Source organism: Mustela erminea, chromosome 2, assembly GCF_009829155.1.
Source record: "Mustela erminea isolate mMusErm1 chromosome 2, mMusErm1.Pri, whole genome shotgun sequence".
NCBI lineage: Eukaryota > Metazoa > Chordata > Mammalia > Carnivora > Mustelidae > Mustela > Mustela erminea.
The window spans coordinates 24,817,143-24,828,586 of record NC_045615.1 but is presented as its reverse complement, the minus strand read 5'-3'; the positions used below and the strand labels follow the sequence as shown (position 1 = coordinate 24,828,586).

The 11,444-nt window shown below is 40.4% G+C and overlaps 1 non-coding gene across 1 annotated transcript; it reads left to right on the top strand.

The window, feature by feature from the left end:
• The first annotated feature begins 11,090 nt into the window (after nucleotides 1–11,090).
• LOC116585389 lies at nucleotides 11,091–11,194 on the top strand. Its single transcript, XR_004283589.1, has one exon. It is a non-coding gene; the product is annotated as a U6 spliceosomal RNA (small nuclear RNA).
• The last annotated feature ends 250 nt before the right edge of the window (nucleotides 11,195–11,444 follow it).

Genomic DNA, 11,444 nt, shown 5'->3' with positions numbered 1-11,444 from the left:
AGTTTGTACTGTATACCTAGATCCTTGGAAGCATTTTTAAATGAAGTATCTCATGCAGCGTGGTATCATGAACATAAGGGTTAGCTTTTAAAAACTTTCAATGATTACTATTATCTTATTTAATCCATATAATCACCCCTGGATATATAAGTCTTTCTGATCTCAAGTCCTATGATTTAACCCTTTTTTTCCCCTCCCATAATAAGGAAATCAAAGCCAGGAGAAGTAAATTATCCAAAATCCCAGAGGGTGGCCCCAGAGAGGTTTTTGTAAAGGGATGAAAGGGGCTGTGATGTGAAGTCCTCTATCACCTGGGGTTAAACCTTGCCCACTGTGGCTTTGGGAATGTTGCCCCACCACTACTCCTTCAAGGAGCTCTTCTTTTAAGTGCTTTCAGGGAGTGTGGTAGAAAACCTGCATTTCACCACATCAGAAATATGATGGCTTCCAAATTAGACTTTGATCTATAAGGATGTGACACAGTGGGGTTACTGGGGGGATTGGTAATAGGGGAGGATCTCAAACGGATGTCTAAGAGCCTGGAAATAGTGGGATCATAGGGTAGGAAAAAGGGGATAAGGATTGGAAGTTGAGACAGGAGGGGAGTAAGGCTAGAGGAGGTAAAGATGCATAGCCTAAACTGGGTAGAGAGAGGCACGTTTCTAGGCCAAAGAGACAAGGTGGGAGGTGTGTTCTCCAACCCTGGGGATGTTAGTTAAAATTTACACTATTGTTACAATGGTACACCATATTAGTTTGCAAGGGACACAATAACAAAAGACCACAACCTAGATGGCTAACACAACAAATTTATTGTCTCACAATCCTGGAGACTAGAAGTCTGAAACCAAGGTGTTAGCAGAGTTGCTTCCCTCTCTAGACAGTGGGGAAGAATCTGTTCTATATCTGTCCCCTAGTTTCTGGTGCTTTGCTGGGAACTTTCACATTCCTTCACATGTAGAACCATAGCCCTTATCTCTGCATCCAACTTCACATGGTGTGCTCCCTGTGTGAACGTTTGTCTCCAAAATTGATCTAATGATCTCATTAACTTGATTAGATCTGTAAAGACCCTCTCTCCAAATAAGGTCATATTCTGAGGTACTGGGGGTTAGGATTCCAACATAAGACAAAGGGCTGATATCCAGCCCTGTAAAGAACTGTAGATCCAAGTTCTGTAAAGAACTCCTCAAACTCAACACAGATGATCACATCAAAAAATGGGCAGAAGACAAGTGTCTCTTTGGAGATACTTCTCCAAAGAAGACACACAAATGGCTAACAGACACATGAAAAAATGTTCATCATCATTAGCCATCAGGGAGATTCAAATCAAAACACACTGAGATACCATCTTACACCAGTTACAATGGCCAATATTAACAAGACAGTAAACAACAAGTGTTGGAGAGGATATGGAGAAAGGGGAACCCTCTTACACTGTTGGTGGGAAGGCAAGTTGGTGCAGTCACTTTGGGAAAAAATTTTAAGAAATTAAAAATAGAGCTACCCTTCAACCCTGCAATTGCACTACTGGGTATTTACCCCAAAGATAGAGATGTAGTGAAAAGAAGAGCCATCTGTACCCCAATGTTCATAGCAGCAATGGCCACAATCACCAAACCGTGGAAAAAGCCAAGATCACCTTCAAAGACGAATGGATAAAGAAGATAGGGCCTATATAACAATGGAGTATCATGCCTCCATCAGAAAGGATGAATAGCAAACTTTTGTATCAACATGGACAGGACTGGAAGAGATGATAGTGAGTGAAATAAGTCAAGCAGAGAGAATCAATTATCATATGGTTTCACTTACTTGTGGAGCATAAGGAATAATACAGAGGACATTGGGAGAAGGAGAGGAGAGAAGTAGTAAATTGGGGGAAACTGGAGGGGGAGATGAACCATGAGAGACTGTGAACTCTGCGAAACAAAGTGAGGGTTTTGGAGGGGAAAAGGGTGGGAGGTTGGGTGAGCTTCGTGGTGGGTATTAAGGAGGGCATGTATTGCATGGAGCACTGGGTGTGGTGCATAAACAATGCATCTTGGAACACTGAAAAAATTAAAATAATTTTTAAAAAAGAATTTTAGAGGTACAATTCTAAGTAATGTTGGATGCTTACAAAAGAACAACAACAAGATCTAAGTAATGTTGGATGCTTATGAATGAACAATTAAATCCTCCCCCCACCAATTATCTCTTCAGCCCTGACACAGCAGGAGTGACACCAGTGCTCCCACTCCAAGTTCAGATACTGATGGTACTGCTACATATTAGCAGCTGAGGAGTCATGATCAAGTCACCACTTGTCTCTAGGGGAACAAACACAGATGTACTGTAGGTGACTTTAAAGCATAAGTCTAGCCTTATGAATATTGAAATTTCTATTTCTGAGTTAAGGACATAAAACAGATCTCTTTCAAGAAAAACAGATATTAGAGATAAAAAGGAACACCTTCTAAATTAAACATTTTGAAGGATTTAGATTATGGGCCAGTGACCCAGAAGTAATTAAGACATAATTAAGGTGCAATGTAGTGTAGGGGCAGAGTTAATTCGTATGCATTAAAGTGGAACCCAATCATATATTTAAGCTCTGGGAGCTTAAATCAGGAAATCCTCAGAGTTCTAGCCAAAACCAAATGAACATCTACATGAGAACCTTCACCTTTGCCTAACAGCTGTCGTCTTTGTTCTGTGCTATTCAATACTTTCTGGCAACAGCCCCAGGACCCCTGGCCCCAGGGGAACCCATGCATCCCAAGCTGGGTTAATCATCCCCAAACCACCACCCACTCCACTTCAGTGGTAGTCTGGGATGCACATATAAATCAAACCATCATTCCAAGCTTCTACCCAGACTTTTCTACTGAAGCTTGGGGCGGCTGCTCACTCTTGCCTGTTGGGTCACATGCAAGAGGGATATGAATTGGAAGCTGTCCAAAGCCACGTTCTCCACCAACAGGGTAAAAGAGAGAAGGGTAAATAGTGAGTCCTGGCAACCTTGAGAACCATTATAATCTCCAAGAACCTAGAGTTGTGCCTAGTTCTAGCTTTTCTTTTTATTTTAGATTTAAGTGTTTAAAAAAAAAAATAATAGCTTTACTGAGAGATAATTCAGATACCATAAAATTTACTCATTTAAAGCACAGAGTTCAATGGTTTTAAATATATTCACAAGATTGTACAACTGGGGCCCCTGGCTGGCTCAGTTGGTTGAGGTCCATTTCTTAATTTCAGCCCCGGTCATGATCTCAGGGTCCTGGGATCAAGGCCTGCCTTGAGCTCCCCACTCAATAGGCAGTCTTCTTGGGGATTTCCTCTCTTTCTTCTCCCTTTGCCCCTTCCCCACTTGCATGCATGTACTCTCTCTCTCTCATAAATAAATAAATCTTTAAAAGAAAAAAAAAGATTGTACAACCTTCACCAGTATCTAACTTTAGAACATTTTTTTTAAAAGATTTTATTTATTTATTTGACAGACAGAGATCACAAGTAGGCAGAAAGGCAGGAAGAGAGAGGAGGAAGCAGGCTCCCTGCTGAGCAGAGAGCCTGATGTGGGGCTCGATCCCAGGACCCTGGGATCATGACCCGAGCCGAAGGCAGAGGCTTTAACCCACTGAGACATCCAGGTGCCCCTATAGAACATTTTTATCATTCTAAAAAGATACCTCATCCACATTAACACTCATTGCCAATCCCCCCCCACCCCCCGCCAATACCTGGCAACCATTAGTTTGCTTTCTGTCTGTGTGGATTTTTGCCTTTTCTAGACATTTTAAAAATTAACATACAATGTATTATTTGTTTCAGGGGAACAGATCTGTGAATAATCAGTCTTACACAATTCACAGCACTCACCACAGCACATACTCTCGGCAATGTCCATCACCCAGCCACCCTATCCCTCCCTACCCCCTACACTTCAGCAACCCTCAGTTTGTTTCCTGATATTAAGAGTCTTTATGGTTTGTCTCCCTTCCCAGTTTCATCTTGTTTCATTTTTCCCTCCCTTCCCCACCCCAAATCCCTGCCCTGCCTCTCAAATTCCTCATATGAGAGAGATCACATGATAATTGTTTTCCTCTGGTTGACTTATTTTGCTTTGTGTAATACCTCTAGTTCCATCCATGTTGTTGCAAATAGCAAGATTTGGGGGGGCGGTTCGCTGCATAGTATTTCATTGTATGTAACTAGTCTATCTTCTTTATCTATTCATCTGTTGATGGACGTCTAGGTCGTTTCCATCGTTTGGCTATTGTGGACATTACGGCTATAAACATTTGGGTGCATGTGCCCCTTCAGATCACTACATTTGTATCTTTAGGGTAAATACCCAGTACTGCGATTGTTGGGTCATAGGGCAGCTCTATTTTCAACTTTTTGAAAGTTGCTATTTTCCAGAGTTGTTGCTCCAGCTTGCATTCCCACCAACAGCATAGGAGGGTTCCCCTTTCTCTGCATCCTTGCCAACGTCTGTCGTTTCCCGACTTGTTAATTTTAGCCAATCTGATAAGTGTGAGTTGGTATCTCACTGTGGTTTTGATTTGTATTTCCCTGATGCCAAGTGATGTGGAGCACTTTTTCATGTGTCTGTTGGCCAGTTGGATGTCTTCTTTGCAGACAAGCTTATTCATGTCCTCTGCCCATTTCTTTCTTTCTTTCTTTCTTTCTTTTTTTTCAAAATATTTTATTTATTTGTCAGAGAGAGGAGCTAGAGCAAGCACAGGCAGACAGAGTGGCAGGCAGAGGCAGAGGGAGAAGCAGGCTCCCCGCCAAGCAAGGAGCCCGATGTGGGACTCGATCCCAGGACGCCGGGATCCTGACCTGAGCTGAAGGCAGCTGCTCAACCAACTGAGCCACCCAGGCATCCCCTCTGCCCATTTCTTGATTGGATTATTTGTTCTTTGGCTGTTGAGTTTGGTAAGTTCTTTATAGATTTTGGACACTAGCCCTTTATCTGATATGTCATTTGCAAATATTAACTCCCATTCTGTCAGTTGTCTTTTGGTTTTGTTGACTGTTTCCTTTGCTGTGCAAAAGCTTTGATCTTGATGAAGTCCCAATAGTTCATTTTTGTCCTTGCTTCCCTTGCTTTTGGAGGTGTTTCTAGGAAGAAGTTGCTACAGCTGAGGTCGAAGAGGTTGTTGCCTATGTTCTCCTCAAGGATTTTGATGGATTCCTGTCTCACATTGTGGTCTTTCATCCATTTTGAGTCTATTTTTTGTGTGTGGTGTATGGAAATGGTCCAGTTTCATTCTTCTGCATGTGGCTGTCCAATTTTCCCAACACCATTTGTTGAAAAGACTGTCTTTTGTCCACTGGTCATCCTTTCCTGCTTTGTTGAAGATTAATTGACCATAGAGTTGAGGGTCCATTTCTGGGCTATCTATTCTGTTGCATTGATCTTAACCATTTTTTTTTTTTTTTAAGATTTTATTTATTTATTTGACAGAGAGAAATCACAAGTAGACGGAGAGGCAGACAGAGAGAGAGAGGAAGGGAAGCAGGCTCCCTGCTGAGCAGAGAGCCCGATGCGGGACTCGATCCCAGGACCCTGAGATCATGACCTGAGCCGAAGGCAGCGGCTTAACCCACTGAGCCACCCAGGCGCCCGATCTTAACCATTTTTAAATGTACAAGTCACTGGTATTAAATATGATCATAATGGTGTGCTACCATCACTACTATTCACCTCCCAAACTCTTTTCATCTTCTAGAACTAAAATTCTATACCCATGAAACAATACCTCCCCATTCCTTCTTGCCTCCCAGCCTTAAGCAAGCATCATTCTGTTTTCTATCTCCATGATTTTTAACTACTCTATATACTTCTTTTTTTTTTTAAGTTTTTGTTTTGTTTTGGTTTTTTTGACAGACAGATCACAAGTAGGCAGAGAGGCAGGCAGAGAAGGGAGGGGGGAAGCAGGCTCCCTGCTGAGCAGAAAGACTGCTGTGGGGCTTGATCCCAGGACCCTGGGATCATGACCTGAGCTGAAGGCAGAGGCTTTAACCCACTGAGCCACCCAGACGCCCCATATACTTCTTTTTTTAATGACAAGTTTTTTATTTATGTTTTATTTTTAAGATTTTTATTTATTTATTATTTGACAGAGAGAGAGAGACAGTGAGAGAGGGAGCACAAACAAGGGGAGTGGGAGAGGGAGAAGCAGGCTTCCTGGCAAGCAGGGAGCCCAGCGTAGGGCTCAATCCCAGGACCCTGGGATCATGACCTGAACAGAAAGCAGATGCTTAACGACTAAGCCACCCACGCACCCCTCTATATACTTCTTATAAGTGGAAACAGACAGTATTTGTCTTTTTGTGACTGGCTTATTTCACTTAGCATAATGTCCTTAAGGTTTATCCATGCTATAAATATGTCAGAATTTCTTTCTTTTTTAAGTCTGAATAATATTTCACTGAGTGTATATACATATTTTGCTTATCCATTCATCTGTTGAAGGACACTTAGGTTACTTCCACCTTTTGGCTATGGTGAGTAATGTGCTATGAACATGGGTATAGAAATATCTCTTTGAAACCATGCTTTCAATTCTTTTGGGTATATATTCAGAAGTAGAATTGCTGGATTAAATGGTAATTCTGCTTCTAATTTTTTGAAGACCACCATACTGTTTTCCACAGCAGTGGTCCCATTTTAAATTCCTACCAACTATTAGTGAACAAGGATAATAATTTCACTGTTATTTCCTTGGGTTTTTTTTTTTTTTTTTAATAGTCAAACCTAACAGGTGTGAGGTGGTTTCTTGTTTGTAGTTTGCTTTACTTTTCCCTAATGATTAGTGATGTTGAACAACTTCCCATGTGCTTTTTGGCCATTTATATATCTTTTTTGATGAAGCGTCACTTTGAGTTCTTTGTTAATTTTAAATCATTATTTCTTTTTTGTTATATTTGGTGAGTTGGAGGAATTCTCTATATATTCTGGATATTAATTCTTTATTAGGTATATAATTTACAAATATTTTCTCCTGAAGTCAGTCTCTTGTAGCTCTTGTAGATAACATTCAATTGATCATATGTATGTTTATTTGTTTGTTTGGCTAGTTGGTCTTACTGATTATGCTTTATTAATCTCTCAATCTGTCTTGATTGGAAAACATAATCCATTTACATGTAAAGTAATTACTGATAAGGTACTTACATAATTTTGCTTTTTGTTTTCATCTTATTGATTTTTTTGGTCCCTCATTTCCTATATTATTTTTTCCCTTGTGCTTAATTTATTTTTTGTAGTATAATATTCCAATTATTTCTTCATTTCATTTTATGTATAGTCTTTAGCTGTTTACTTTGTGGTTACCATGAGGATGACATAATATCCTAAAGTTAGAACACTCTAATTTGAATTTCTGTCAGCTTAACTTCAGCAGCATACAAAAAATTCTGCTCCCTTACAGTTTCATTCTGCCCTTTTAGCCACTGATGTCACAAAATCACATCTTTATTCATTGTGTGCCCCAAAACATAAACTAATAATTATTTTAAGGTGGCTCAGTTGGTTAAACATCTGCCTTCAGCCTGAACCTTCAGCTCAGGTCATGATCCCCACATCCTGGATCCCAGGATGTGGATCCCAGGGAGCCACATCAGGCTCACTGCTAAACAGGAAGTCCGCTTTTCCCTCTGCTCCTCACCCCATTTGTGCTCTCTCTCTCTCTTACTTACGCTCTCTCTCAAATAAATAAACAAAAAATTTTTTTAAACTTAAATAAATAAATGCATTAGTCTCTTCAATTATGTAGAAAGCAAATATGAAGTTAGAAACCAAAATTATAATAATACTGTTTTTTTAGACTAATAATTTTATTGTATCGGTTAACCTCTTAGATCACATAGATAACAAAAAGTGAAATTAAAAACTATTATTAAAAATTATGCTAGCTTTTGTAATTGCACATGTATTTACCTTTACTGAGCTCTTTAATTCTTCATACAGCTTTATATTGCTATCTAGTGTCCTTTCATTTCAACTTGTAGAGCTCCCTTTAGCATTTCTTTCAGGGCAGCTTTAATGATAAGTAATTCCCTCAGGTTTTGTTTATCTGGGAACATCTTAATTTCTCTGTCACTTTCAAAGGAAAGTTTTGCCACATGTAAGGATCATAGTTTGATGAAGTCCCAGAACCTAAGTCAGGTTCGGTGGGGTGAGGAGGTTCGGAGCCGACGACTAAAGAAAGAATTCTTAAGACGTCGTTGGTGCAAAATGGTGGTTTATTAAAGCACGGGGACAGGACCCGTGGGCAGGAAGAGCTGCTGCCCCGGGGTTGTGAGGGTAGGCATGTTATATACCCCACGGTTGGGGGGAGGTGGTGAAGGGATGGGAGATTTCAACAGAGTTCTCACATGTTAGGGAGGGCCTACAAGGTGCCGGGGGGGGGAGTCCTTGCCCTTATGGCTTGATCAATGTCGTCTTTAGGTCAGGCATTAACATCAAGATAATTGGGAGATTCTTTTTTTTTTTTTTTAATTTTATTTATTTATTTGACAGAGAGAGATCACAAGCAGGCAGAGAGGCAGGCAGAGAGAGAGGAGGAAGCAGGCTCCCCGCCGAGCAGAGAGCCCGATGCGGGGCTCGATCCCAGGACCCTGGGATCATGACCTGAGCTGAAGGCAGCGGCTTAACCCACTGAGCCACCCAGGCGCCCCTAATTGGGAGATTCTTAGTGGGGTATTATGATCCTGCTGTCATTTACATTCCCTTCTACCTCAGTTTCCTCCAGTTTATGGTGAGGAGGGAGACATTAGGGCTTCAGGAACCAAGAGTTATTTGCCTCTGGAAATTTGTGCTATTGATAAGGTAACCTCCCTGTTTAGGTCTCTAGGACATCTGTAGAGCAAGGGAGATTCCTGTTCTGCAGGATTGCGATCCCTGCAAGTTAACTATCGTTTTATGGTGAGCAGGGGTGCCTGAGGAATGCTACACATATGAAGGGGGGCAGGTGGAGAGGGGGTGCAAGGCGCCAGCTTTTGCTTTGTCCTCAGCCAGCCTCCTGCTCCCTCATCAGTTGATATTTTTTCCTTTTAGCATTTTGAATATATCAGCTCACTACCTTCTAACTTCCAAAGTTCTTTTTTTGTTTTGTTTTGTTTTTTTTTTAAGATGTATTTATGAATTTGAAAGATTGAGAGAGAGCATGCACATGTGCACACATGCACAGGAGTTGGGGAGCAGAGGGAAAGGGAAAGAGAATCTCAAGCAGATTCCCTGCTGAGTGCTGAGCCTGACACAGGGCTCAAACTCACAACCCTGATATCATGACCTGAGATGAAACCAAGAGCAGGTCGCTTAACCAACCGAGACACCAGGTGCCCCTTCTCCAAAGTTTCTAATGAGAAATCTGCTGACAGTCGTACTGAGGATGACTTCTATGTGACTAACAACATTTCTTGCTGCTTTCAAGATTTTCTTTTTCTCTGTCTTGGAAAAGTTCAGTATAATGTGTGTTGCTGTAAGTCTTTTTGAGTTCATCTTGGAGTTCATTGAGTTTCTTAGATGTTTATGCTCATGTCTTTCATCAAATTTGGGACGTTTTCAGTTATTATTTCTTCAAGTATTCTCTCTCCCCCTTTTCTCTCTCAAGACTTTCCCCTCTCTTTTTCTGAGACTCTCATGTGTACGTTGGTCTGCTTGATGGGGTCCCACAGGTCCCTTAGGCTCCATTATTTTTCTCAATATTTTTCTTTCTGTTCCTCAGACACAAGAATTTCCATTGCCTTATCCTCAAGTTCACTGATTCTTCTTCCTGCTCAAATCTGCCTTTGAATGCCTGTAGTGATTATTTTTATTTCAGTTATTGTACTTTTCCATTACAGAATTTCATTTTAGTTTCTTTTTAGGTTTTCTGTCTCTTTGTTTTATTTCCACTCTGTCCATACATCCTTTTCTTAACTTTTTTTTTTTTTTTTTTTTTTTTTTTTTAGTTCTTTGAGCATCTTTACAATAGTTATTTTGAAGTCTTTGTCTCATGGATCTGCTATCAGGTCTTTTTCAGGAACAATTTCTGTTGATTCATTTCTTTCCTTTAAATGGGCCATACTTTCTTGTTTCTTTGTATGCCTTGTGATTTTGTTGTTGTTGAAAATTGAACATTTGAATCAAAAATGTGTTAACTCAGGAAATCAGATTCTCTTCCTTCCTCAGCGTTTACTGCTTTTTTGATTGTTGTAGGCTATCTCTGTGCCAAGGATCAGTCTGAGGTGTAAATTTAGTCTTCTCAGGTCTTTTCTGAGCCTATACCTTTTCCTGTGCATGTGCATTGGCTTTTAAAGTTCTCTCACATAAGTTGTTTTTGAGTGTTCTAGTCTTTAGTGCCTACTTCCTAAAAAAAAAAAAAAAAAGACAAGAAAAAGAAAAACAAAAGGAGACAGGGCACTAGCCCTTTAAATACCCTAGAGATCAGTTCAGTAGGAGCTAGAGGAGCTTGTAACAATGAAGGGAGGTCTAAAAACAATGGCTGCCTACCTCTTTGTTTACATCACTAAGATCAGAAGCAGCAACAGCAATTAGAACACAGATCATTAATGTTCAGAAGACAAAGTTCTTTTTGCCCACCTGGCTCCCACAAGCCATTGCAAACTGCTCAAAAAACGCATGCACAGCCTGTGGACTGTGCCTAGCTGCCATGAGAATGGAGGTAGAGGATAGGTACCTACCAGTGTGCTAAAAGCTGAAAGTGACCACAATTTACCATCCAAGCCTCCAAGCCTTCAATAGACTCCAGAGTTCCAAAATAGTTACATCAGACGAATCTTACTGACACCATTGTTTTCTGATGGGGAGACGGATTCCTGGTGTTTCCTACTCTGCCACCTTCTCAGAATCTTTTGTTGATTCTGCCCCTTTTTTTTGCAGCTCTGTGAGCTACTCCAGTATCTATCCAATAAATCTAATGCTTGACTAAGCTGCTTTTGGCATTCTGTCACTTATGACCAATAGAATCCTAAAAAATACACCTGGGTGCTGTTCCAACACTGTAGAAAATTAAATATTTCCCCCATAGTTGAGTACAACCATACACGGCCAGCAGTAACTGAAGGCTTCAAAAGTTTAAGACACATACTCACTTCAGCAGCAAAAAAACTAAAAATTGGAATGATACAGAGAAGATTATCATGGCCCCTGCGTAAGGATGACATGCAAATTCATGAAGCATTCCATATTTTTGAATCATGGAACACTACATCAAAAACTAATGATATACTGCATGGTGACTAACATAACATTTAAAAAAAAAGTTTAAGGCATTATTAACTCAAACAGAAAATTTCCATAGTACTTTTCTAGCAACTTCACGGACCCCATGATCAAGTATATTATAACTAGGAGAGGAAGAACCTACCATGTTCCTAGTCTGTGGTTATCTGCCTCAGCTGAGGTCTGCCTTAGAACAATAAGCAATGATAATGACAGTATC